Source organism: Chaetura pelagica, unplaced genomic scaffold (assembly GCF_000747805.2).
Source record: "Chaetura pelagica isolate M959 unplaced genomic scaffold, ChaPel_1.0 scaffold31, whole genome shotgun sequence".
Taxonomy (NCBI): Eukaryota; Metazoa; Chordata; class Aves; order Apodiformes; family Apodidae; genus Chaetura; species Chaetura pelagica.
Window position 1 is genome coordinate 521,188 of NW_009952481.1, and position 27,861 is coordinate 549,048.

Consider the following 27,861-nt stretch of genomic DNA (forward strand, 5'->3'; position numbering starts at 1 on the left):
TAGATATCTGAGCTTGACTTAATTCTTGACACATTTTGGAAATCTTGGTGTAGTCATACTGCTCTTAGGCACTGCCAGGTTCTCTTATCTTTAGCTGAATTGTCACAGCGCCCAGTGATCCCAAATTCACAAGTGAGCTTTTCAGCAGTCTGCGGACCTTGTCTAGGAATTTGCAAACTGTTGTACTTTAATCTTTAGAAGTTTGAAGGCTTTCAAAAAGGTGGAAATAGAATATAATAGAGATTTCTGGAATCTGGTAAATTTTAAATGGCAGCTCAATGGAGATACTCAGCTCTAACTTGGCTGTTGCAGCTGGAATCTGAACTGTCCTTCCATGATGGAAAGTTCCAGCTGACTTAGACTAAAACTTAATACTACTTTGCAGACTCCCGGACCAACAACCCATATGGATTACAACCCACATTTTTCAAAACTGGTCTAGTGTTTGTTTTTTAATTTCTCCATTTAGGCAAATCAGATTTTCAGAGAACATTTGAAGGCTTAGGAGGATCCCTTATATCTATAGCACCTTTGAACTGGTACAGTCAAGTAAAACAACAAACTGAAGCACCTGACTTTCAAAAGTGTTTTACGTAACTTTTTAGGGTCATATATTAGTTTATGAACCAGACAAGTCCTGGAAGGGTAGACCATATGGTGCAATAATTTGTGATCTGTCTTGTCATTTTTTGTAGAAAGAGGGAAAGCTAGTAAAATGCTTACCTCAGCACACTTAAGGGCATTTTGCAGTTTTCACTGTCTGTACCTTGGATTTATGCAATACCTTCCCAGAAATGGGTTTGCAGAAACAGATTCCCAAAGTTGCATATCTGGAAAACACCTTGAAAGTAGTTACTCTGACAATATTAGAAGTTCTGCTAAGAAACTCAGCTGCAAATTTCAGTGGCTGGCTCTGTCATTGCGTGTATTGGAAGTTCAAAACCTAAAACTTAAACTCACAGTGGGAAGCTGATCTCCACCAGTCACTTCCAGCATCTCTCTCTGAAGCATGACCATTAAAAGGGCTGCAGTGGTTTCGGCACATCTGCGCTTGCAATTTTAACACAAAAATCTCTCTATTCTAATTTTATCTTTATTATCTGAAGAAATGCACAAATAGAAGCAGATGTCATTTGGGAAATATTATTGGCAGAAACTTAAGAATCAGTCCAAATTCTTCAGGAATAATTTTTTTTCCCATTGAGTTTGGAGGGTCCTGGTTTTTGCACAATTGTGTTAAAGGGAAATCATTATTACTTTTGAACCAGAAAATGTTAATGTATTTGGAGACAATACAAAAAATTATGCTGCTGTCAGGAGACACACATTCCTCTTTTAGAAAATGAGATCTTGTCAGTGTCTGGGAGAAGGTGGTGGCAGTTCACTGCCTTCTGGGAGAGGGACAGCTTTGACCTGCCCACCCTTCTGAGTGACTCAGGAATTTCAATTATGGGTTTGGCATTAAGCCATGTTCGTCCCTTGGCTAGTAGAAGAACCTGTGCTATGTATGAAACTACTGAAGATCAAGAAGATAAAACCAGAAAAGGCTAGGCCGTTTAAATAAAGCTACAAATAAAAGTGTTCCTGTTATGATCAAATAACTAAATTGTCAAAAATTCCAAAAGTTGAGAGAAAGATATTAAAGATGGCACTCCTCAATTAATTTAATAATAAAATACATTTATATTTATATATATTCTGTGAAAACGGTATGATTTTTTCCGAAAAAAAAACACAACAAAAAAACATCGGGGCCATCAGGAGTCATGCCATACAAATGAAAAGCTATACTTTGCTATCATGGTACCAAATGTCAGCAGCAAAGGACAGACACAAAAAGGTGCAGTAAGAAAGCACAGGTTACCCCAAGCCCCACCTGGCAGCTCTTGTGTGAAAAAAAAACAACCCAAACAGAACAAAATAACCATCTCCAGGGGACAGGCAGATTTGCCAGAGAGCCTGGAGCAATGAGGGAAATGGTGACTTTCTGTAAATCAGGATGACACCAGCTGGGATCCTCTCAAAAATGAGGACCTGAGAAGAAATCATTCCATTCTGTTTATCTGGGGAGGCTGGAGCCATTGAGACATCTGGATTTGGTAGGTGTGTTGGGATGGATGGGCATTGAGGAATGGTATTGGAGCGAGTGGTGATTGTTCATGGAAGATGTTCCTGTGGACTCTGCAGAATCAAGTCCCTGCCTTCTCTGTCTAAAATATGCTTTGCTTTTTTGGTGTGTATGGAGTCGGGCATGCATACTTCCTCCCACTCTGTCTCGCCTCTTTCTTACTCTCCTGACTGGATGTAAAAAACATTTAAAAGTATGAATTAATGGAAATTACAGGAGAATGAATTAATGGAAAAGCTCATTCTGTGGACTTCTCTTATTATATGCAACCATGCTATCTTAGTGAGACATGAGTTATTCTGATTTACAGTCTTCATCTTACTAATCAGAATGAGTCATTCAAATACAGTTTTTGCAAGTTAACATGAGCTTCTCTGCACATGGAGTAAAGATTCATAAGAGAAATTCAGTATTCCAAACAACCCTGTAATCAGTGATAAAATGGAAAGGGAGGGACTCTACAGACTGAAGTTTTACCATTAAATTGCTATTTTTGTGTATTTATAACTACATTTGATAAAATGTAGTCTCATAGAGTTCTGTGTGTGCAGTCCCATGCTCTTGTAAATTGCCAGCTTTATTTTTCATTCCTTGTTTCATTTTCATGTATAAAGAGCTTTGTGAAAAACCCTAGTGATATTTCTAGCCTCATTTTTTTCTCCACAATGATCAGGTGCTTTGAGAGATTTTTTTTTTTTTTTTTTTGGTGCTAATCAAAATAATGAAATACAGATGTTTGGTGTTCTCCATTTTTACCAGTGGCTGCATTTCAGAAAGTTAGATCCATCAGCAGAGTGCTAAAATGTATAACTGTATTCCCAGGAGCAGCCACTTCCAACTACGTTTGGTCAGAAACAATGTTTGTTTCCATTATTTGCACACTGTTTAAAGGCTTCTCATATTTGTGTTATATGATCATTCGATTTTTCCCTCCTGTGCTCAACTGAAGTATCTTTTTCAAATTAAAAACATTTTTGCCCCATGTTACTAATTCCAGATTCTGCAAATAGAAAAGTAACATATCTCCCAGCCGTGTTGCCATGCATTTATAGTAAGATTTTATTAGTAACGTCCTCTCAGATAACTAAATTACCAAGTGTTATTCAACCCCTCAAAATAGGAAGCTCTCTCTTTAAGGTCCTGAGAACAGAATATTCAGCTTTAATTGACCTAGTTGAAAGTAGCTAAGTGCTTAGCTTAAAGTTAAGTCAAAAGGCAATCAAGTTAAATGGCAGTTAGGCAGCTGATGTTATTCTTATAAAATTGATGAACATGTTGAAACTGGCAGGAAGAGGAATAAGACTAGATTGATCTGTTGAACGGCATTTCTTTGTGAAAAGTTGTTTAATAGCATCTGATTTGTAAGGGGAGAGACATTCAGACATATTCTTCACATCAGTGTATCATAGCCATGTCTACACACATGCTTCTTGTCTGTGGCAATGCAAAGGAATTTATATGAGCTTCATTGCTTGGTTATTTTGGGGGTTTTTTGTGTTTGGTTTTTAGTTTGTTTGTTTGTTTGTTTGTTTGCTTTGGTGTTCTTTTTTCCACAGAGGCTGAGCTAATTTGAATTACTTCACCTCTACTTGGGGCAGAGAGAATCCGCACCATACCCCAGCTCAGCCAGCAACACTAACTTGCTACAGTGACAGTGTAATCTATTTGCTTATGGCTGTGTTTCTGTGCATAGCCACAACTGCACCAAAGCTTCCCTCCACTCTGAGATTTTACTTCTGAATCAGACTATTGAAAAAAAAGAAGAAAATATCTGGCTCAAGAGCCTGACCAGACCTGAATGATAAAATACGTTATAATCAGGTTACAGTGAATGGCTTCAGTTTAGGCAGCATGTCCTTATATACAATAATTTCCTTTTATCATGTAGGATTTTACTTATGTATCAAAAAAAGGAACTTTTTACTTGAAGCAGCAATTATGTGACATGTAAAAGCTCTGCTCAGGGCTTGATATGCCCATGACAGCAGCTAAGGTACAGCTTAACCTATGGCTAGTGGTGTACAAGAAAACAACTGAGTCTAGCACCAAGACATTCTTGATCTCCCTATGGCATTTCTCTGTGGACTAGGGTTGAATGGGAACACATACATGCCTTTGAACCCTTAGCTGAGTGCCCCTGGAGCATTCAGCTTCCCTGGTCTTGCTGCTGGTGTGCTCTGAACAGGGAGCTCCCCTACCCTCTCCTACTGGTGCAAGGTGCCTGCAGAGTCTTGGGGTCATGAACACACTGTGCTAACCTTGCAACTTCTCTGGGCATTGCACCCTCACTGGGAACAGCACCATGAGCAACACTTCCAGAAATGCATGGTCACTGGAGTCCAAAATAAATAGTGAACCCAACACTCCTGACACAAAAACTGCAATTTTCACAGTCACAAGTGGGACAAAAGAGCTACTTTGTAATACGTGCATTGAAGAGCCTTTCAGGTCACAGGACTGATGCGCAGTGCCACAGAGTGTTAGCAAAGACAGAAACTGATTAATCTCATAACGAATCTGTTACAGATAAGACACAAAACAAATCAAAGTGACTTGTTATGTAAACCTGGGATTTTTATACTTCTTGCTGGCCTGCTGTTACCCAGCTACTGCCTGGTGAGAGAAACAATCACAGGTTAGCTTGATTTCATCCAGCACCTTGATTCACTAAGCGTATAATAAATACCACTCTTCATACAGATCCTGGGAAGTTGGTATTGTAATTGAATGTTCAGTGTTCCCTGCCCCCCACAACTACCTACATATAATCCAATCTAAACATGTGTGCTGCTTTAGTGAGTTACTTGTCTTAAAAATCCTTCCTTAGAATGCCTCTGGTTGTGCCTTCTTTCTTATAAAATCTACCGAATATAAGACTATGCAGCCTTGCTCTGGAAAGTGAGCCATGCATTTTTTCTTGATGTCCTTCTTCCTTGTCAGTGACTAGAGGTAGGGAGCTACATCATATACACAGAAGGAGTTTTGGGTTCAGTGATGTTTAACTAATCAAAATCTTCATTTGGTTGTTGCCTAGGATATGTTTTCTCTGTTGATTTTTGGAATTTCCATCAACTTGTGGTATTGTTAATTTTGCCAATATTAGAAATGGCTAGTAGCAGTAGTTTAGCAAAATAAGAAAAAAAATTATTGCAGCTTTTCATCTGTCACTGGTAGACAAAACACCCTAAAATATATATGACACAGTGGAACTATGTGGAATGATCTCATATACATGACATTAGTGTGCTTAGATTTTTCATTAAAATTCTGTTTGTTAAGAACTAGATCACTTCAATTTTCTTGCTGGACCAAACTGTAGGGGGAAAAATATATCTGAATTGAAATTGGCTGGGATTTGTAACTTTGCAGAATTCCCACTTTGAAAGTCATGCTGCAAAATCTATGGAACTTCCACAGAGAGAGAAATGAATAATACTCTCTGTGATCTACACAAAATCTTTTCTTTTTTGTAAAACAGAAAGTGAGAGGCAGTGCAGTCTCTGTTACTTGGGAAGTGTTAGAACGGCTTGGTTGTGCAAGCCCCAGCATGCCTTAATACAAGTATAAAATGGGTATGTGTAGCTATAAAAAGAATAAGTAAAAAGGATAAAACTCCTTTGAATGATTTCCAAGTCTTTATCATGATGGGCTTGTGGCATTCCTTATAACTGCAAAGTCATAATCAAAGAATAGTGACTCAACACTAGGCCATCAGACTTCTTAACTTCACAGGGCAGCTAGCAAGAGAAAAACAGATAAAGGAATTTAAGAATTGCTCAAGAAGAAAGAAATACCCTCTATCCTAGTGTTTTGGGTCATGGAGCATGTGGTGCATGTTCCTACAGAAGTATTGCAGTACACAGTTGCACTTTGGTTAAAAACTGTATAAATCTAAGCAATTATATTTTGACCCAGGGAATTTTGTAGCTCAATAAAACACTAGTCATTCTTATTTTTCAAAGTGAATGTTACTTGCTTCAACGGAAAAAAGCTTTGCTTCAAGAAAACACTGTATGTTTGAGGGCTGCTGGCTAGTTCTGTGTTGCATGAAAGTTTATGACCTATTTTGTTCAGCTCAGCTTTTACTGCATCATTGGTATACCATCTCTTGATCTTCCAATCCCTTTTACACTAAATGCTGTGCCTGGAAATTCTCCCCTGATATCTATTTCTTGTTATCTCTCAGGCCTTTCTCAAGGCTTCCTTGGGCTTTTTTTTTTTTCTTGAGATGAACTCTTCCCACCCATTTCCAGTGACTGAGCACTGCCACTCAGCTCATGCAATCTCTTGGATATATTTGAGACACACACATGTTTCTGACACTGCATTGTTTGAATCCTCTCACTGCATGTTCAGTATAACAAGTAACAAATAATATAGCAAATAACTCCTATAATGCATGGAATATATTTTTCATTAGCTTTACAGAAGTCATATAGAGTTTGAAACCCAGATTAAGATATTTGGTGCTAAAATCCTCCTCTAAACACCTTAATAACATCTATTGCAAGTGTTAAACTTAATTGAAGCTGATACCAATGCACACATATCCACATAAAGGAAAATGTCTAACCATATTTGCATGAAATTTGGCTGCAAAGTGACAGTGTTTAGCAAATTCAAGTTGTTCACTGGAGCAACTTATCTAGGAGCGACTTCTGGTTCCCCACATGCTGGATCCTCCTGCACAGCTGTTGACTTAGTTGCACAATCTCAGGAGAACACTAGGGACAATGCAATTCCCCTGGGAATGGCTCTTTGTGTTTGCTGGGAGTTGTATGCAATAAAGCTTCTCATGCCAATGTTTGAATCCTTCACATTTATCCAGCCAAATTCAGACTCATGACAATTCAATGAAAAATCTGTCAAGTTCATTTTACACAATCTGGCCAATGTTGTCCTTTGAAAAACTTTTTGAAAAATGTGTCACCAGTAAAAGAGTGTGGAGAGAGGGAATATTTTTTTAAGCTTGCACAAGAACACTGATGTTAACAATCAGCGAGGGAATGAACTGAGAGGCATTTTCAGAGGCAGAACTGCAAAAACAAATTGTTCTATTGCTGAACACCAGTTCACACACTTTTCTTGTGCATCACTTCTCTGTGATGCTGTCTGCAGGTACTCTGTGTGTTTGTGGGATTTTCCTACCTCCATTTACAATGCAGAATTTGACTAATGGAAGTATATTTGGGGATAAAGAGAAGTATCCCAGCTACACCTTGTGTTCAAAAGAAGCATTTGCTAGGAAGAGTCCTCCACCAACACTGCAAAAGTGAAACAGCTCTTTGTGCCCATGAGCAGCCGTTGTCACCATGTGACTACTGAGTGTGTTAAGAAGAGTGCTAGTGTTGACTGGTATTGTTTAAAAAACACTGTTAATAGTTCTAAGTGGATTTATCCAGCGCATGGAGAAGATACAAATGAACAAAATTTTTTGTTAATTGAAAATAATGTAATCCATTATTCACTTTCTTCAAGTTTCCCAGAGGCATTTCCTTCCAGTAAATGCTCCCAGCCAAATGAGATTTAGTGAATTTTGTCTGTGCTGACAGCATTAGTAAATTATTTTTAAGTCCATATTTATTTGAAAAAAAAGTCATGGGGTGAGTAAAGGAATTAAGTCCTCTGTCTGGCAAAGAACTCACTTTGGCCCTGATTCTGCTGTCAAGGAAGTCAGCAAGAGTAGGATCAAACCATGAAGAAGTCTTAATTAAGGAAGTGTGTTCCTTATGAGGAGTTTCTAAAGTATTTTAAAAGCAGAAAAAAAAATTGCAGCTAATTTCTGTGGATTATTAGTATGAAAACATACATTCCCTTTTGCCAAATGTCACATTTGCTTCTGTACGGTAACGTCATTGTTCTTCTCCACAAGATTTATTAGTTACTTTCCTAGAATCTGACTTCTACCATTATGAGGAGGTCCTGAGCTATGAGTCTTCTTTCAGGGAACTAGACATTATGTTGTCAGTCACTTATGGAGAAGTAGAGGGAAGAACTTCAAGACCTTTCTTCCTCTTTAGTTAATGCTAGTGATTCTTCATTGTTTTTTACTTTGAGGGTGGTGAACAGGTTGATCACTGGAATGGGTTAGCCAGGGAAGTTTTGGAAACCCCATCCCTTGAAGTGCTCAAGGACAAGGGATGGGGCTCTGAGCAACCTGATATAGTGGGAGGTGTCCCTGCCCATGCAGGTGGGTTGTATCTGGATGATATTTAAAGTCCCTTCTCACCCTTGCCATTCAATGATTCTACAATCCATATGACTGCTCTCAAGGCCCCCTGAATGATAATATATTATCTGTTCCTTTAATGCTTCTAACAGGATTGTTTTTCTCAAAGAGGCAAATTTGAGCCTACAAAATATATGAACGTAATACTTAAGTTTTCAGTCTCATAATCTGTTAACAAAAATGACAGATAACCACTGAAATTTTGCTTTCCCTCTGAGAGAAGCCATCATGCTAGGAATAAAGGCTGATGTCACTGTAAAGCTTTCTGGGAGGGTGGTCACCTTTTTTCCTGCTTAATGCAATGTCTGGCACAAGGAGATCCCTGTTGGTGTCTACAGTTCCTAAGTGCTGTCATCACTCCAAGTCTAAGTAATTATGGAAGCTGTATGTAAAAGTAAGGCTTTTTGGTAAGAAATGCAGAGATACTGCTGGTGTGGAGGGGAATTAGCCTGATATGGGGATGAGACTTGAAGAAGCACATCCTTATTGGCTGGCCTTTCCTCTCTGACTGGGAACACTGGAAGGAAGTTGGCATCATGGAGCAGCTGGGACTGCAGCTGCATGAAGAAGCGAAGTGCAGAAGTGAAATGCAAGACACCAAATTACCTTGTGTAACTGTGCTGAAAGCACAAGAGCACATGTAGTCACCCACATATGAGCAGATATCTGTCATTTTTATAGTGGAATTCATAAATAAGATCAGAAAAAGTAATTTACTCGTTTATGTATACAATTGTGAACACAAGAAAATACAACATGTATAGTGTGGTACACTGATCATTCCTAAAAATATCCCAGTTGCCTTGAGAAGGGGAATGTTACTACCTCAGGATTTCTAGTGTTAATAGCAGCAATATCTTCTAACCAATGTGGCAGTCGTGAGCAGTAGATGAAAGGAAAATGCATTAAGAAATCAAGAGTTGACTGCAGGAGGTAGAATAATGAGTCAACCATATGGGAAATTAAGGTCATGAAATGCTTGCCTGCATCTTACTCAGGGAGTTGCCTGGGAGGTTAACAATGAAACTTGAAACTATATGAAACTGGCTTGGCTTTATACTGCATTACAACTCTGAAAATCATGGCAGATTTCTCAAAACAGGCCACAAAAGGCCTGCAGGAAAGCTGTGTGGTGCCATGACTCTTTCAGTCAACAGAGACCAGAGCTGTAGGTCCAACAATTCAATGCAAGCAGCTTGTGGCTCTGCTCACTGGGGGCTGGCCACTGTACAGCTACATTCACAGAGCCTCAGCTGGGGGGCCCTGCTGATAGACCACAGTGCCACGTGCTCATATCCAAAGAAGTCATGAAACAGGACCCTGCAACTAGGCAAAAACACAGAGTAATTAAATACTTGCATAAGTTTGAATGTGATGCAATAAGGCAAGCTCAGTGGTTTTTTTGTTAATTGGGTCCTCCACCAGCACCTTCCAGTAACCTGCATCTGCTGGCTTCCAATTTCTGGCATGGCTTTTTGGCAGACTCAGTTTCCCTTTCACTCAGGAGGGATGTTTACTTTCTCCTGAGACCAGAATAATCTGGTCTTTATGGGTTACTAAAAGTTGAAATAAAACAAATCCCTTCTCCTTCACAGTCAGAAGAATCCTTAAAAATTTCCCTTTTCATATTTCTAGCATGTCTTGAGACCCAGTCTGTTGCCTTCTTCAAACACCCTTATTAGAGAACTCAGCAAACTTTGGGAAGACGCAGGACTAGGGTTCATTTTACATATGTTGGACATTTCCAGTGAAGTTGTCTACCTCTGAAGCTGTTGTTTAGACTGTACTCAGAGGGAAACCAGGCACTTCCTAGGAACAATTATTTTCATCCTAAAATAGGCAATCTGAAATAGGACAAGTAAATAATAGGCTGGAAGCACCAGTTTCTCTCAGTTGACCACAAACGGTTGGTTACTCCTTCTGCAACCCAAGAGATGTTTTCAGAGGAAATCCACCTACTCTATCTGGATGTATGTGTATCCAAAGTGTAGAGAAACCTAATGTGTCTCCATTCAAGCCACTTTTTCTATGAAATAATGCAGGTACAATTTTGGGACTCCTCTTCTTTGGAGGCTTACTAATCTTCGTCTGAATATATTAGGTTGGGCACAGAAGTGTACAAACTGGCTATGTTGCAGGTCTATGTAACAGAGATTTTGTACTGTTACGGGAGTATTTACTAGCACAGGTTGGCATTAGCTTGAGAAATCACTGCTTAGCATTTCATTTGACTTGTATGACATAGACCTAAATAACCTCTAACTTCCTTCCTGACTGTCCTTTCTCTGAAGATAGTTTAGAAGGAACATATCTTAACAGCCTTTAATTCTTTCAAGCCAGCTTTTCTGATCAGGAGCTCTGAGCTCAGGAGTATGTCAGGGACAGACTTTTAGATTTTCACAGACATCATCTCTTTTTGCAACAAACACAGGATAGTTCTGAGCATTCTTTGGCCATGGTTATGTTAGTTCTTTTGTTCTTAAGCTGATTTTTTTGTCTGGATGTTTTCTTGTTAAGACAATTACTTTCTTTGTAAGCAGTAAAGAACCTGCTGGCAATGAGTTCCCAAAAACAATGGTGTTTGAGCCATAGTCTATTATATGCAGACTTCATGTAGATTTGGGCTTTTTCTTTAGGTGGTCAGTTTATCCATTTCCCTTTTTACCTGTGTTACTGGGAAAATAAAATCACTAAGCTTGGTAGTTAGTTGCATTAAGTGTCTTAATGCTCTCTTGCCTGGTTTTGTCACAAGGTTCGTGATGCAGGGAAAAGATTTCAACTGTCCCATTATCTTCAACCCTTTTCTCTGCACTGCTCAGCTCCGCAGCTCATGATGTGCCTGGCACAAGCAAGTGGGTGCTCCTTTCTAGCACATCCCAGGGAAAAGTTTTAACCCTGGGGGGCTGCTGTAATCACCCAGCTCTTGCTGTTCTCCCAGGTAAAATCAGTTCTGTAAGCATGTGTTCAACAAGAGACAGGCTAGACTTCCCCAACAAATCTCCCATATTGTCTGTGTGGAGGTGGGTGGGATATGTAGTATCCTGTTCAGATGTTTCACATCTGAAGAACTTCTCCTAAGCGATGAGATATAATTTCTTTTTCTTTCTACATCAGAGTATTTTTTAATTTATATCTTACTACATTTAATGGCGTTTTATACTCTCTCATTGCCTCACTGTCAGTTCACAAAAGGAAAATTACTAATGTAGTCATGTGAACACAGATGCAGATGTAAATACCTTAAAATAGTACATTCATGTGTAGATTTCTTGCCTTCTGAACAGCAGTATATGAAATCTGAATTATTGGTGCTGGCAATTACAGTACTTTCTGCTAAAATTCAATCGCTGCCTTAAGGTTCAAAATATTCAATGGCAATATGAGAGAAACACCCTAAATGTCCCTCAAAACACCTTCTGTTGTTCCTTAGTTTGAGAAAGAGTTTAAATAACTTAAAAATCCCCATCCATTTTAACTCTATAATGTCTTTAATGGGACTCCAAGAAGTGTTCGGAACCTGGTTCCCAGTTCAGCATCTCTTATTCTCCTGCAAGCCATGTAAAGGAAATAAAAGTGTCTACCAATAGAACTGATCTCTTTCAACTCTTCATCTACAAACACTATCAAGAAGTAGCATTTAAGATTATGCACACAATTACATTTCCCCTCTGTAATAAGAACAGGAGTTTTCTGCAGTAGCTGCTGACCTGACTAGTTTTACACATAATGACCTTTGTATGTATGAATTCCTGTAATAGCTCTTATAAAGAAGAATAAAAGGTAGAACCACACCTCTGGCTGGTAATCAACTGATTAGAAAAGCAAAAAACTTTTTAGTGACAATTCATCTTGACTGCTGGTAAAGTTTTGGGTTAAATATTCTCAGTTTTGGTGTTTCTTGGACTGCAGAAGGACCTTATCACTGTGACTCTCCTCCACTGCTTTACATTCCCTCCTTTTCAGAGGAAAATTATTCCTAAGTCCGTTCTGAACAATTTTTTGTCTGTAAGTTTAGTCAATCAAGCTTCTCACACACAAAAACCCTACCATTTGTTCAAATGTACAGCTGCAAAGGAAACTTTGATGCCAGCATCAGGAAGCATGATATCATATGATATTTATAGACCAGAATGGTACCAAATGTAGGAAATGGCCTAGTTACTTCCTTTACTAAGTACAAAACACTACATTTATTAGTAATTTAATTATGATTTCATAAATGAGTTTGTAATGATGGAGGGAAGACAATATTAGTTAACAACCAGTAAAGTGAGAAACCTGCATTTATTAAAATAAGTCCAGCCCTTCAGTTTCCTGCATGGCAAACATTAAATAAAAATGGTTTCATAAGGTATGCTAACTTCTTCTGTAATATGGGAATGAATTACCCCAGTGGAAGTGAACAATTTTGATATTCCAGTGGGGTTACATTATTCTATTTACTGAAGTTCTACATCCTGAAAAGCATGAACATTTTTACCATGATTGACTACAGTACATGCTTATATTGTTATCTATAAACATATTAAATAACACACTACAGACAATGAAACAAATGGAATAGAAGAAGCATGTGCATATTTCTTTGAACTGGATTCCTGGAGTAGCTAGTGTAGTACATTAGAATAATGCAATTTCACATCTTCAGAGTTGTAGTTTGTTTCTTCTTAATCTCTGTTGATCTAAAGTCTTTACTGTTCATCGTCCTCAGTTCTACAAAAGTCATGCTTATCACAATTCCTAAATAAGGTAAAAAAGAAAATACATTTAATTTTTTCTTACTGGTATTGTCAAAGTTCAAATAAGATGTTAAAAATTGTGTTATAGATAACTAACTAACTGTGTATTTTGTCTTCAAGAAATTATCTCTATAATAAAATCATGGAAGTTAACTATAACTATCTGCAAATATACATCAGGAAAATCTACATAACCAAATCCATTCATTGGCAATCACAACAAAGACTCCAAGCTAAGCAGTCTCCAGAGCTTCATTATTTCTACGCTGAACACAGAAACAGGAAACTAAGGGGGTGGTTATATAAATGTGTGTAATACTTTGGGTAGAATGAAATTCACATTGTTAGGCCAAACATTATACAAGTAGATCAACTGACTTCATAAATGGCATGCAGACGTAATTAGGATTTCCCAATCCCTGTTTATTAAACTGTCCCAAAACTAGAGATCTATAAACCAAAACATCAAATGGTGAGATGCAGTTTGGTAATTTGTATGTGCAGTTTGTACGTAAGTTAGAAAAAGCAATGTTTAAATTTAGATTCTGAAAAAGATCTTTAGAGATTCTAGAGGAATTTAAAAGTTTTGAAACAATTACACATTTTTATTTTTATGTGTGTATACTAATATTACCTATATACAAGTTTTAATTAGGTTTTATAAACATATTACCACTATGCCAAAACCTTTATATACAAAGAATAGTACATGAAGCAAATTACAGTCAGACGCTATATTTGCTGAACTATTGTCTTTTCCAGGCATATTTTCAATTGTGGGATTTTTTTTTAAACTCTGAACCTGTACTTTGATAATCTAGTCCACAGAGAGATTACTCCCACCTATGAACTCCATAGAAAGTACCTATAAAGAAATCTATATTTAAAAGAGTAGTCACATTTTCTGTCATCTCTGACTTGGGAACACACAGTACAAAGTGCTCATTAGTTGGAACACGAGGATTCAATAAAAAAGTGGAGCTGGCCAGTGGGCAGCAGTTCCAGTACATAACAAAATGTTGAAGTTTCAAAATTTGTTTTCATTCTGGGTTAGAATGAAAAAAGAAACCATGCAGGCATTTTGGAAAGGAATTTTGTTGAAACACTCCCTTTTAAATTGAAAAGGCCTGTTATCTTTATTTCCTTTTTTTTTTCTATTGAAAATAAGTCTTGGCTGCTGTTGAAAACTGCAGCAACCCAGTGACACCTTGTCAAAATGCAGGACTTGGCAAAAGATTGCAATTTAATAAAAATAAAAGAAAGAGGATATGTCATCACATTTTCTAGTGACTTCTAAGACAAAGCAACTAGCAAAATCTTAGTGATTATACTTATAAAATGGTAATCATTGTGTTACAGCACCTTGGGTTAGGACTTTAAAGCCATGATCTATAAATTACAAACTTTGAATCCTTTTCTACTTTAAGGAAAGTAACATCTGCATAAAGTAACCCATCTGGGTAACATGGTTCATAATTTCCTTTCAATTACTTGGCCAAAAGATGAATGCTTTTATCATCAACTTTTCCCACACAGAGATGATACTACTCAAATATAATTACAGTGTAATGAGAAGAAGCTTATTTCATTACTTTCTTCAGCACTGCTAAAGTGCTTATTCTTTCTAATAGATCAGAAGCCACTAACCACAGTAAATTAGTCACTGAAATCTGCCCACCATTAGATACACCAGCTCAGCACCCTGCTGTAAAGAAGAAAGCTTTCTGCTAATACGTACCGACAGTCTGGATGCTCTTCATGGTGTCAGACAACTTTAGTCTGCTAGCATACGTAATATTTCATATTTCTAATTACTTGAACCTGAGAAGCACATGGTATATATGTGTGGATTCACCTGTAAGACCCATGACCTGGTGCAGCGCTTGTTGGTGGCAGAGCCCCACAGCGTTTGCCATGCATGATGGCTCTCCATGATCTTACCCCAGAGTCCAGGTGTCATCATGTAGAAAAAAGGTCCACAGAACTGTACTGAAATTCCAGCTGAAAAATCATGATGAGGAAGGACATTGCTGTCCGCAGGTACACCTCGGTACCCTATGAGATGAGGACACCCCTCTCTACAGTGGATCCAGGAACCTGGGGCGCTTCCTCCTACCTTGAAAGTCTAAATTATGTGCCTAAATGAGACAGTGAGGCTATACCCTTCTGTAAGTCATAGAACTTAAAAAAAAACAACAAACCAAGAACTGAATACTTGGGTTTAAGTTGCAGTGCTTAAGTCACAGAAGGCAAAGGCAGGAACTGGGAGAATGAAGAGCCACTCTCTGTAGGGGTAGATCATATTTGAGACCATCTAAGGAAACTGAAGGTGTACAAGTACATGGGATGAGATGTTCATATGGGTCTTGGGGAACTGGCAGATGAAGTTGCTCAGTCATCATCCATTGTATTTGAGAAACCACAGCAGTCCAATGAAGCGGGAAACATAACCCTCATTTTTAAACAGGGACAAAAAGAAAGAGCCAGGGAACTACAGGCTAGTCAGTTTCACCTCTGCACAGCAAGATAATCTTGGAAACTAAGGTAAGACACATGGATAATAAGGTGACTGGTGACAGCCAACAGGGCTTCTTCAGAAGCACATCATGCCTAAAAAATATTGTGGTTTTCTCTGATGGGGTTAATGCATTGGTGAAAACAGGAAGAGCAACTGGTGTGATCTGCTTGGACTTGTGCAAGGCATTTTACACTGTCCTGCACGACATCCTTGAAATAAATTGGAGGGACATGGACCTGACAGATGGACCACATGGTGGATAAGGAACTGGCTGCATGGTTGCATGCAAACTGTTGTGATCAATAACTTGATGTCCAAGGGGAGACCAGTGATGGGTGGCATTCCTCAGGGATTGGCATTGTGACTGGTGCTGTTTGACATCTTTGTCAGTATCATGGACAGTGGCATTGAGTGCACCCCAAGCAAGTTTGCACATGACACCAAGCTGTGTGGTGTAGTTGACATGCTGATGGGGAGGGAGGACATCCAGAGAGACCTTGACTTTCCTATGGCAGCTGTTGTTGGACTCTGACTGAAACAGCAGAAACTAAGACTTTGGCTGATTCCATACAACTGTACCTTCAGGGTCTTCGACAGTGGACACTTCCTTTGTTTTCAAACCGAGGGCACATATATCAATACTCAATCTGGTCATAGAGCCAAGTCATTTGTGAATGTACTTGCTACCAAATGGCTGAGAAGTGCAAAGCTCTTCTCTCAGCAGAAATTTCTCCCTAGCCTTTCTATTCAGATGTGGCCTTATACTCTCAATGGTAGGGATTAGCAGCTTTTTAAACTATTTTTTTAATCAATCCCCTTAACTGAAATTGATGGTGTTCACATCTTGTATATAAATAATAGCCTTTCTTTGAATCCCCTTGTCCTCTTGACCTCAGCCACTATAGCAAAGGAAGACACATGAAGAGGAATACAAGTTTCAGTTTGATCACAGCTACAGCTCACAGGCTCAGCAACAGCTCTACAAGAAACAAAACTTTAGAATAATTTCTTTTTTATCATTTAGTTTAAAGACACTAAAGGAATAAAAACTCAGCTGCTTTTTCTGACCACAAACTCCTGTGGGCTACTTTGAGTGTTAATGTTTCCCTTTGAAATTTGTAACCGTCTTTGTATGCATTTATATAATTAGCAATTATCAGACTTCACATTTTTTTAAGCCAACAATGCTCTGAAATTGGCCTTCATCACATGTCAGACAGAAGATAGCTGGTCAACATTCAAGGACCACTTCTTGCAAGCACAGGATCAGAGTGTCCCAATGGTTAGGAAATCTAGTAAGGGAGCCAGGAGACCCGCATGCTTAAACAAGGAACTGCTGGGCAAACTCAAGTGGAAAAGGAAAATCTACAGATCATGGAAGGAGGGGCTGGTCACTTGGGAGGAATATAGGACTGTTGTCAGAGGATGTAGGGAGGCAATTAGGAAAGCTAAGGCCTCCTTGGAACTAAACCTTGCAAGTCAGGTTAAGGTTAAAAGAAAGGGCTTTTTCAAATAAATAGCTAACAAAACTAACACTAGAGGCAATATTGGCCCACTGATGAATGATGTGGGAGCCCTGGTGACAGAGGATATAAAGAAGGCAGAGGTGCTGAATGCCTTCTTTGCCTCTGTCTTTATTCCTGCAGGCTTTCCCCATGATCCCCAGATTCATATAGTCCCAGAAGAAGTCAAGATAGAGGAGGAGTTTGACATGATAGATGAGGATTGGGTTAGGGATCAATTAAGTAATCTGGACATCCATAAATCGATGGGTCTGGATGGAATGCACCCAAGGGTGCTGAGGAAGCTGGTGGAGGTCATTGCTAGGCCACCTTCCATCATCTTTGGTGAGTCATGGGTAACAGGTGAGGTGCCTGAGGACTGGAGGATAGCAAATGTCACTCCAGTCTACAAGAAGGGCAAGAAGGAGGACCCGGGTAACTATAGACCAGTCAGCCTCACCTCCATCCCTGGAAAGGTGATGGAACAACTTGTTCTTGTCACTATCTCCAGGCACATCAAGGACATGGGGGTCATCAAGAGCAGTCAACATGGTTTTATCAAGGGTAAATCATGTTTGACTAACCTCATAGCCTTCTATGAGGAAATTACTAGGTGGATAGATGATGGTAGAGCGGTAGATGTGGTTTATCTTGATTTCAGTAAAGCATTTGACACCGTCTCCCACAGCATCCTTGTAGAAAAGTTGATCAGGTATGGGTTTGGTGACCAGGAAGTGAGGTGGATTAGGAACTGGTTGAAAGGAAGGAGTCAGAGAGTTGTAGTCAATGGGGTAGAATCTGGTTGGAGGTGTGTTACTAGTGGAGTCCCACAAGGGTCGGTGCTGGGACCGGTGTTGTTCAACATCTTCATCAACGACCTGGATGAGGGTATAGAATGTACCCTCAGCAAGTTTGCTGATGACACTAAGCTGGGAGGAGTGGCTGACACACCAGAAGGCTGTGCTGCCATTCAGAGAGACTTAGATAGGTTGGAGAGTTGGGCGGGGAGAAACATGATGAAATTCAACAAGGGGAAGTGCAGAGTTTTACATTTGGGGAAGAACAACACCATGTCCCAGTACAGGTTGGGGGCTGAACTGCTGGAGAGTAGTGTAGGTGAAAGAGACCTGGGGGTCCTGGTAGACAGGAGGATGACCATGAGCCAGCAATGTGCCCTTGTGGCCAAGAAGGCCAATGGCATCCTGGGGTGTATTAGAAAGGGTGTGGTTAGTAGGTCAAGAGAGGTTCTCCTCCCCCTCTATTCTGCATTGGTGAGGCCACATCTGGAGTATTGTGTCCAGTTCTGGGCCCCTCAGTTCAAAAAGGACAGGGAACTGCTCGAAAGAGTCCAGCGCAGAGCTACGAAGATGATTAGGGGAGTGGAACATCTCCCTTATGAGGAAAGGCTGAGGGAGCTGGGTCTCTTTAGCTTGGAGAAAAGGAGACTGAGGGGTGACCTCATCAATGTTTACAAATATGTAAGGGGTGAGTGTCAGGGGGATGGAGTTAGGCTTTTCTCAGTGATGACCAGTGATAGGACAAGGGGTAATGGGTGTAAATTGGAGCATAGGAGGTTCAAGGTGAATATCCGAAAAAATTTTTTTACTGTAAGAGTGACAGAGCACTGGAACAGACTGCCCAGGGAGGTTGTGGAGTCTCCCTCACTGGAGACATTCAAAACCCACCTGGATGAGTTCCTGTGTGATGTACTCTAGGTGACCCTGCTCTGGCAGGGGGGGTTGGACTAGATGATCTTTCAAGGTCCCTTCCAACCCCTAGGATTCTGTGATTCTATGACGTGATGGTCTCTCAACCACACCCCTACTAACCACAAACCTTCTAATGCACCCCAGGATGCCATTGCCTTTTATGGCCACAAGGGCACATTGCTGGCTCATGGTCATCTTTCTGTCCACCAGGACCCCCAGTTTAGTGTCATCAGCAAACTTGGGGCACACTCTGTTCCTTCAACCAGGTTGTTGATGAAAATATTGAATAGTAGCAGTCCCAGTACCAACCCCTGAGGGACTCCACTAGTCACAGACGTCCAACTAGATTCTGTCCCATTGACCACAACTCTCTGATTTCTTTCCTTCAATCAGTTTACAATCCACCTCATTACCTGATCATCCATACCATACTTGTGCATTTTAGATACGAGAATGGTGTGGGAGACAGTGTAAAATGCTTTACTGTAATAAACAACATCCACTGCTCTACCATTATCTATCTACCTGGTTGTGTCCTCATAAAAGGCTATCAGGTTGGTTAAACATGACTTCCCCTTGGTAAAACCATGTTGACTGTACCTAATGACCCTCTTATCCTTGATATGCCTAGAGACTGTGCCAAGAACAAGTTGTTCCATCACCTTTCCAGGGATGGAGGTGAGACTGACCAGCCTATAGTTACCCAGGTCCTCCTTCTTGACTCTTTTGTAGACTGGAGTGATATTTGTTATCCTCCAGTCCTCAGGCACCTCTCCTGTTGCCCATGACTTAACAAAGATGACGTAGAGTGGCCTAGCAATGATTTATGCCAGCTCCCTCAGCATCCACGGGTGCATCACGTCAGGATGTCCAGCTTATTTAGTTGATGTCTAACTCAGTCCTCATCAACCAAGCCAAACTGCTTCATTATCCTAACTTCCTTTGGGGTCTCAGGGGCCTGGGGATGGTATCCAACAATGCAGATAGAGACAAAGAAGGCATTCAGTAACTCCACTTTCTTTCAACTCTCTGTCACCAGGGCACCCTCCGCATTTAGCAGTGGGCCTATATGGACTCTAGTGTTAGTTTTGTCTGCAATGTATTTGAAGCAGTCCTTTCTGTTGTCCCCGGCCTCTCTTGCAAAGTCTAATCCCATGTGATTAGGTGTAATCATGTGATTACGTCATTGCTGATATGCTCACTCAGTATTTTTAATCTCTTTAAAAAATCTTATGCAGATGTATCAGCTCAGTAAGAATCCTGTTAATTCTTCTTATCCAGATGACATTCAGTTTAACTTTATTGTTCTGGTGGGTCTAATTCAGGGTGAGGAAGAGAAGGTTTCAAATCAAAGGACTGACTGTATAATTGCAAATAATTCCCTCATGTCTTTGTCCTGTGACTGTTTGCTACATTTGGGGAGGGGGAGACTGCAGAAGGATTAGTCATGGTTGAGGATGACACAGGTTAGAGGTTGGAGGTGGCTTGTACCAGCAGCTCTCTGGGTGGTGACTGTCCTTCAGTGCCAGTTGTACAATCTGGCTCAGGGAGGTTATGGCTTCTGAATCACAAGGAGCTGGTGAGCAGTTTGACTATAGTGTTCAAGCCAGAACTGCACCACATGACAAACAGTAGGTTTGGCATAGATGCTGCTGAGAAATCAAAACTCTCGGCAATGACAGAAGATGATCCCACCAGATCTGCTGAGACAAACATGGCTGGCTTACTCTGGGTGTGAGCTGTCCTACAGCCTCCACAGCATCCCCTGGCAGAGTGCAGGGCTTGCTGGGAGGTGCTGTCAGCAGCACCAACACCAACACCACACCATCTCTTGAATATGTGGACAGCAATATTTGTCTTGTGTTCACGGCCGGTAAGGCTGGTAGGGCCATGGCTTTATTTTGAGTGCATGGGATTCTTAAGCAGTAATGTCAGAACAAGAGAGTAAATTGTGTACAGGAGCTATCTAAATATTATGCAGAGTTTCAGAAACAAACCAGCATTTTGCCAATACTCATTCAGAATTTGTGGCAGTTTGAGTTCTACCTACTGCAGCATGTGACTAAATGATGTCGTAGGCTATGGGCTACATAAACTGTAAAAGATCTACCACATTATCAATGTTACAATAGGTAAGGTACAGAAGTTATTAATGCATTCATATATATTAATATAAAATGTATAGGAAATGTGTATATATGAAAAGAATGAAAAAAGATAATATGCAAGATCTTCTCTGTATCCACTAAAAGTTCAGGGATGTCACACAACACCGGGCATCGAGGAGACAACAGCTATATAAATGACTTTCATAGTTTAGCTTGCAATTAGTTTGTAATCAGTGAACAAAGAGCTAATTGTAATGATATTAATAGACACATAAATGTCTGTTTAAGCCTGTAGTTATTGCAGTCTTTTAGGTAATCACCTTAATCCATGATCACTGCAAATGGAACTTGAAATGTGGTTGGATCCTAATAAGGTTATGGATTCAGCTTTCACAGGAAGCGAAATGGGCATGTTGCTTTTTTGAAGGCACTTGATAGAGCAAGGCTTCTGGTTTTCTGTCTATGAATACTGCTATGCTTCCCCTCACCTCCCTTGGTATGCATATTCTTACTTAAATGCCCAAAGGAATTATTCCTATGTGAATGTTAAATCTTTTCCCAAGGAATTCAAGTGACACTTTAAAGCACTTTTTCCATTCGGTTTCCATGAACAAATAATCTTGGACCTTAATATGTACAGGGCCAAAAAAGAGATAGATTCCCGAAGTAGAACTAAAGCAGAATTAAGACACCTACATATGTCATCAAGGTCTGGAAACTCTTCATTTAATTGCCATCTAAAGTAAAATGTTTTTAACTCAATAATAAGCCTAATTTTGACCTTAACGTGTTCCAGATGCATAGAATTGCAGCTCTGTTCATGCCTAACACTACAGTTGCATCCACAGTGCTAAGTACTTGGACCTTAATTAATGTCAAAGCTTAATGGGAATCCAAAAGTGCAGTATTTCTCTCCTTGAAAGGATTTATCCAGGAGGCATTAATACAGCAACAGAACTGGGCACCTGACAAGATATCTGAGCTTATCACTGTGAGACCTTGCTGTTTCAAATTCAGGTCTGCTGTTCTTGATTGAATGCTCTGTGAACCATTCTCTCTTGATCACACACACACATACACACATGCATACTATTCTACAGTCACCACTGCTGTGTGTAGATATATATATATATGATGTAGATATATATATATGATATATATATATATTCATCTATCAGATTTGCACATTTTCACCTAGAAGTGTCCTTTACTCCTGCTCCAGAAGAAACTGAGTCCTTTGGTTAGGACATATCCCTGGACAGTTGAATATGTAGAACCAGGTAACTCCCAGATAGTTCAGACCCATGTTTCATCTGTTACTCAGGTGTTCAGTAAAGATGACAAGGTAGGAGAAACATTAAAAAAAAAAACAAAACAACCCTCTTGTATCAGTTGTAATGGTCTTAGAATAAAGTTGATTGGCCAATAATATTCTATGTGTCCAGTTCCACTATTTGCTTTTATCTGAGTGTTTTACCACTTACGCAGTCCATGTGGCAATACTGGCAAAATATGGACAATTTATTGTAATGAGAACAAAGTTATATAAGAATTTTTCTCGATGTTGCACTGACAAACTAGAGAATAGAGTAAGTACTTCCTGAATTTTTGAAACAGTAGTAGTGGTGCCTACAATGTTAAGGCATGTAGGCTGTGAATGTACATGGATTGGGACACTTCCCAGATAACCTGTTGAGAAGCATTTTGACCTCAGCAGTTTTTGTCACATGCTCAGTTGGAGTGACTGCTTTCTGAGGATAAAAGTCTGTACATTGGCTGTTCTGAATGCAAGCATTAGGCATAGATTTTTCTCAGATGTGATAGAAGAAAGCAAATGGTTCATTACATGCCTCTGCCTCTCTCTCATAAAAAAAATTAAAAAAATCTGTTGTTGTTGTTATTTTTCTCTCTCTTTTTTTTTTTTTTTTTTTTCTTTGCTTGCTTTTGGCTTTGTTTTTTAAAGTAGATTTTTACATCACCTGTCCTTTCTAGTGAAACAAATCCACAAGGTTTCTTTTGACTTGTGATCACAGAGTCATAAAATATTATAGGTTGGAAAAGACCACTGGAGCTTCTCTATCCTTCTCAAAGCTGTCTTCAAAGATAGATCAGGCTGCCCAGGGCTATCTCCATTCAAGTTCTGAATATTACCAAGAACTGAGAGGACACAACCTCCCTGGGAAACATAGTGACCTGCTTAACCACTCTCACCATTATTTCTTCCTTGTGTTTAATTGCCATTTTCTTTGATAAAACTTCTGTTGACAGGTATAGCTCTTGTCTTGTTCCTGTGCAATTTGAGATGTGTCTGGCTTCTCTGTTTACTCCTTATAACTTCTCTTTTCTCTTTGATTGAAAACTACAGTTAGATCCTTCTTTAGTGTTCTCTTCCCCAGAGAAGAGAGCTAAGATAAACAAAGCTAGCTCATTTATCCTCTTCATAAAATGTTTCACCCCCTAATAACTTTAGTAGCCCTTTGCTAGACTTCCTCTGTTTGGCCTTATCTGTCATTATCTATTGGGAAAATCAAAGCCAGACAGAATATTCCAGGTGTGGCCTGAAGAGGGTTACATGAAGGGGAATAATCACTTCCCTTGATCTGCTGGCTGGATTGTTGATGCAGCCCAGTATGCAGCTGGCCTTCAGTCCTCCAACAGGGCACTGCTTTCTCATCCTTAACTCTTTGTCCATCAGGATTCCTCAGATTCTTTTCTGCAAAGCTGCCTCTGGCCAGGTGAAGCAGTGTGCTCTGCCTCATGGGTCTGTTCCCTGCCAAGGACAGGACTTGGTATTTGTTCTTGAAGAACATAATGAGCTTTTGGTCTGTCAACTTCTGTAGCCTATCAAAGTTCCTCTGAAAGGCAGCCCTGCCCTCCTCTGTGTTGATCATGCCATGCGTTTTGGTGTCCTCTCTAGCCTTGACTAAGTCCATCCTAACCCTAGATCCAAGTGGTTCATAAAGATCTGGGATGGTTTGGGCCCAACATGACAACAGAGGAACAGCCCCTTTGCCGCTCACTCAACTCCCCCCTCACACACACTCTGGGGTGAGGACAACAGAGGCCAACTAGAAGTTCATAGGTCAAGACAAAGGACATGGAGGGTTCTGCACCAATTAAGGTTCCAGGCAAAACAGACTCAACTTGGGGAAAAACAATCATTTAATTTCACACTAATCAAACACACACAGGACACAGACACACACAGAGCAGGGCTTGCATATGCTACCCCACCCCTCCCTTCTTCCCAGGCCCAAATCACTTTGTTCCCGGTTTCTCTCCCTCCTTACCCCCAGCAGCACAAGGGGACAGAGGATGGGGTTTAGAGTCAGTTCACAGGCTGGTGGTTCCTGCTGCTCCTTCCTCCTCAGGAAGAAGGATTCCTTACAGTCCTTTCCTGCTTCCCCACGGGGTCCCTCCCATGGGAGAGAGTCCTCCATGAACCTCTCCTTCATGAGTCCTTCCCACGAGGTCCGGAGCTGCTCCAGCCTGGGAGCTCCATAGGGAACAAACTCCCCTGGCACTGGGGTCTTCCTAAGCCATGTAATGAGAGTGCACAGGCAGCAAATCCACTTGGCCACACTGGCCAAGTTCACCCTTCCTAGTGCCTTCAGGGAATGTTCCACCACGTTCCTTCACAAGTGCAGGGGCACAGCTGCCATCTCGCCATGGGTTGCAGGGAAACTTCTGCTCAGGCACCTTTTTCCACTTCTTCCTCACCAACCACCAGCACCTCTCTGCTTCCCCAGCACAGCTCTTCTCCTCCTGGTGCTTCTCTGCTCAGGTGTTATCTCAGTTCTTTTAATCATAGAGAAGCATCTATTGTCCCTCTAATGGATTTTGGCTGGGTTTGGAGCAGGGGGACAGAGGGAGCTTCTCAGCTTCTTACTAGATCCACTCCTGGGGCCCTTCCTTCGCTATCAAAAAAACCCCACCAAACTGAACCAGAACAAGATCTTAAAAAATATCTCACTTGTGTCAGCCTCAAAGCAAGACTAGTCACAAGCAGTGAGTCACTAGTTAGACTTCAAACGTCTGAGCATTACACTTTGAGTCAGATGGTTCAGGCGATTTTCTACCCACCTGGTAGACCACTCATCCAGTTTGTATCTTCCCAGTATGATTACAAGGATATTATTGAAAAACATGTAGAAAATCGTCCTTCCTCCAGTTAACTGATTTCCACTGCGCTCCCCTTGGGCACAGACTCTTCTGGCTGAAGGCAAACAGGTTAGTCAGGCATGATTTGTCCATGGAAAGTCCACTCCAGCTGTTCTTGATCACCACTTTCTTCCACTTGCTCTCACCTCAGTGAGAACTGCCTTTGTAATAATTACAATTATGTTAAGAGTTTGGGCTCTCCCTTGAAGGCTTCAGGTAAAGACTCTCCTGTAATTAGTTTGTTTCTCTGTCTCAGGCTCATGTAAATAGGAATCAGGCCTTCAGGAAACTTCTATGAGAAATAGTGCCTAAGTAGTCTGAGGAAGATCATCTTGGTTCTGATAAGTGCTATACAAAGTGCTCTTCCAACAGAGGCCACGCTGTGAATACATTAAAGATATCAGTAATGTAGGTTGGCTGCAAATCAAACCATTTCATCGTTCATTACCTTTAGTAAATCACTGAGATATGTGCTAAGTAAATCTGCTGCTAGTAGGAAAAGATTTATGGGGCAGAGGGAAGAAGGCTAATAGGACTAAATCCCCCTTAGTACAACTACCCAGTATAATCTGTCATTGCAGAGTGGAGGAGAAGCTGAGAAACTTCTTCCCTAATCAGCACTGAAATCATGCCCAGACCTGTCTGGCACATATCTTTAGACATCAGTCTTGTCTTTTGTCATGAAGAAAACAGATTACTTCTGGTGATTTTTGTTTCTTCGTGTGGGTAATTTATAGTCATTGAACATTTGCTCTCTCCTTTACTGATAAAACCTCAAGATCAGTACACCCTATATTCTGCATATTTCCATTGTCTCCATCTATTTGAACCTCTTATCTACAATCCACCTCACTCTACAGTGGAATTCATGACGGTAGAAATGTTTTACAAGTGTAAAAGACAAGATTTGCTGAAGTTAGCAGCTGAACAAATAACAAGTATCTAACTGTTGACCTTCACATCCTTTCATCCTTGCTCTAATTTGCTGTTCCATCTGTAGATTAATAGATTTAGAAAATGTTGGAGAAGGAGTGACTAATCTGTTTTGACATTTGGCTCTGTGATTTTATTTTGCCCCATGGCAGGTAGAAGACAGAGTACTAGGCTTGTTGGAAAAAAAACACTGCAGTCTGACACAAGCTGCGCAAAGATAGCTGGCACACACAGTTGATTTACTGCTAAGGAATATATGCATACTTTTCTTTGTCTTCTTTCTTATTATTAAAGGACAATTCAGTGTGATAGGTGAAAGTGCTATACTTACCTGAATGGGATGTTTTAATTCAGCGTGTTTGCTATTATATATTACTATAAAATTCCATTTGATAATGTGTTCTAATAATGTCACTTTAGGAGGTTGCACTTTGGATATATCTATACTGTTTTGATGAACTCAAGCTACTGTTTATCCATGTTTTTATCCCCAGAAAGTCTGCTACCTCAATACTGGAATCAATTAAGGATTTACAAATCCAAAACAGGACTTTAGTGGATCTGAAACTTCTAATTAAAATACCAGCCCCAGCCCCCCTCTGATCAGAGGACACTTGAGTTCACACAGTGCTTCCCAGTGCAACTTGCCCCTTCTCAAAGCATCCCCAGTCCTGCTCTTGTGCTTGTGCAGGGCTCTCCCCTGCTGGGCAGGTTGGTGCCCAAGCCTAACAGGGATTCAAAAACAGTGTCAGGGCCGTTTTCAAACCTGCTTTTGTCCCCGCAGAGTGAGGGACAAAATGTATGAGTCTCTGTGCTGGCAGTTTCAACATGCAGTAGGAGACGAGGAGGCTGGATTTGGTGCTTCCCAGGTTGGCTCTTCTAATATCCCATGGCTACTGGATGCAGCAGAGATGGAGGCAGAGGGATGGGAGTGGCTGCCGTGATCAGCTGTATGTGACAGGAATAAGCTTTAATCTCCCAGTTTGAGAAGACAATCAGTTCAGGCTTTCCAGTTCCCCAGGTGCTGGGAGGATTTGGTTATCATGCAAATGAGAGGCTGTTTCTGACTGTCTGCAAACATAATAGGACATCTCATTTGGTCTTCAGAGCGCGAAATAGCAGCAGCAGCCTTCACAAGGAGGGGTCCAGGCTGCAGGCTGAGCAGCTGAATGTGCAGAGCAGCTCAAATGAAGTGTCTCCGGTGCTGGACCTACCCCAGCGCTCAGCAGTTTCTGCTGCCAGTCCTGGCAGAGCCCTGCCTGCTGTGCAGGGCTTTGCATCATGCTTCCAAAGCTTCCAGCTCAGCCTGTGCCCTGCAGCAGCCAGACACCTCACAGAGCTGGATTTCACCTTATGGTCACTGTACTTAAAAGCCGCCCCACCTATATATATATATATTTTTTTATTATTTTTTTGGTTGGCTGGACAGAGCCTTTATAACCTCCGAGAATCTAAATTGCTCCATCCAGTAAATTGCTGTTTGTGTGAGAACGTCAAGGATTTTTAATTATAAATCAAAATTATCGTGGGTTTAGACAGGGAGAGATGAAGAAGATGAAGAAGGATAGTCCTTATTCAGCAACTAGTGGTGTTAAAGACTCATTTACATGGACTTCAATATATTTAATATACATTCTTGTCATTTTTTCAAGGATTATCTGAGAAATTTGAGTGGTTTGTCTACTTTTTTTTTTTTTTTTTTAAGTTGTGTTTGTTTTTTGCCCATTAAAAGGCATGTCCATTTGTTTTGGGCATGTCCACACAGAGATATCAACAGCCTTGTTTAAATACTAGTCAGTCAAAACCAAAGCTTAAGTAAAGACTTCCCTCATAG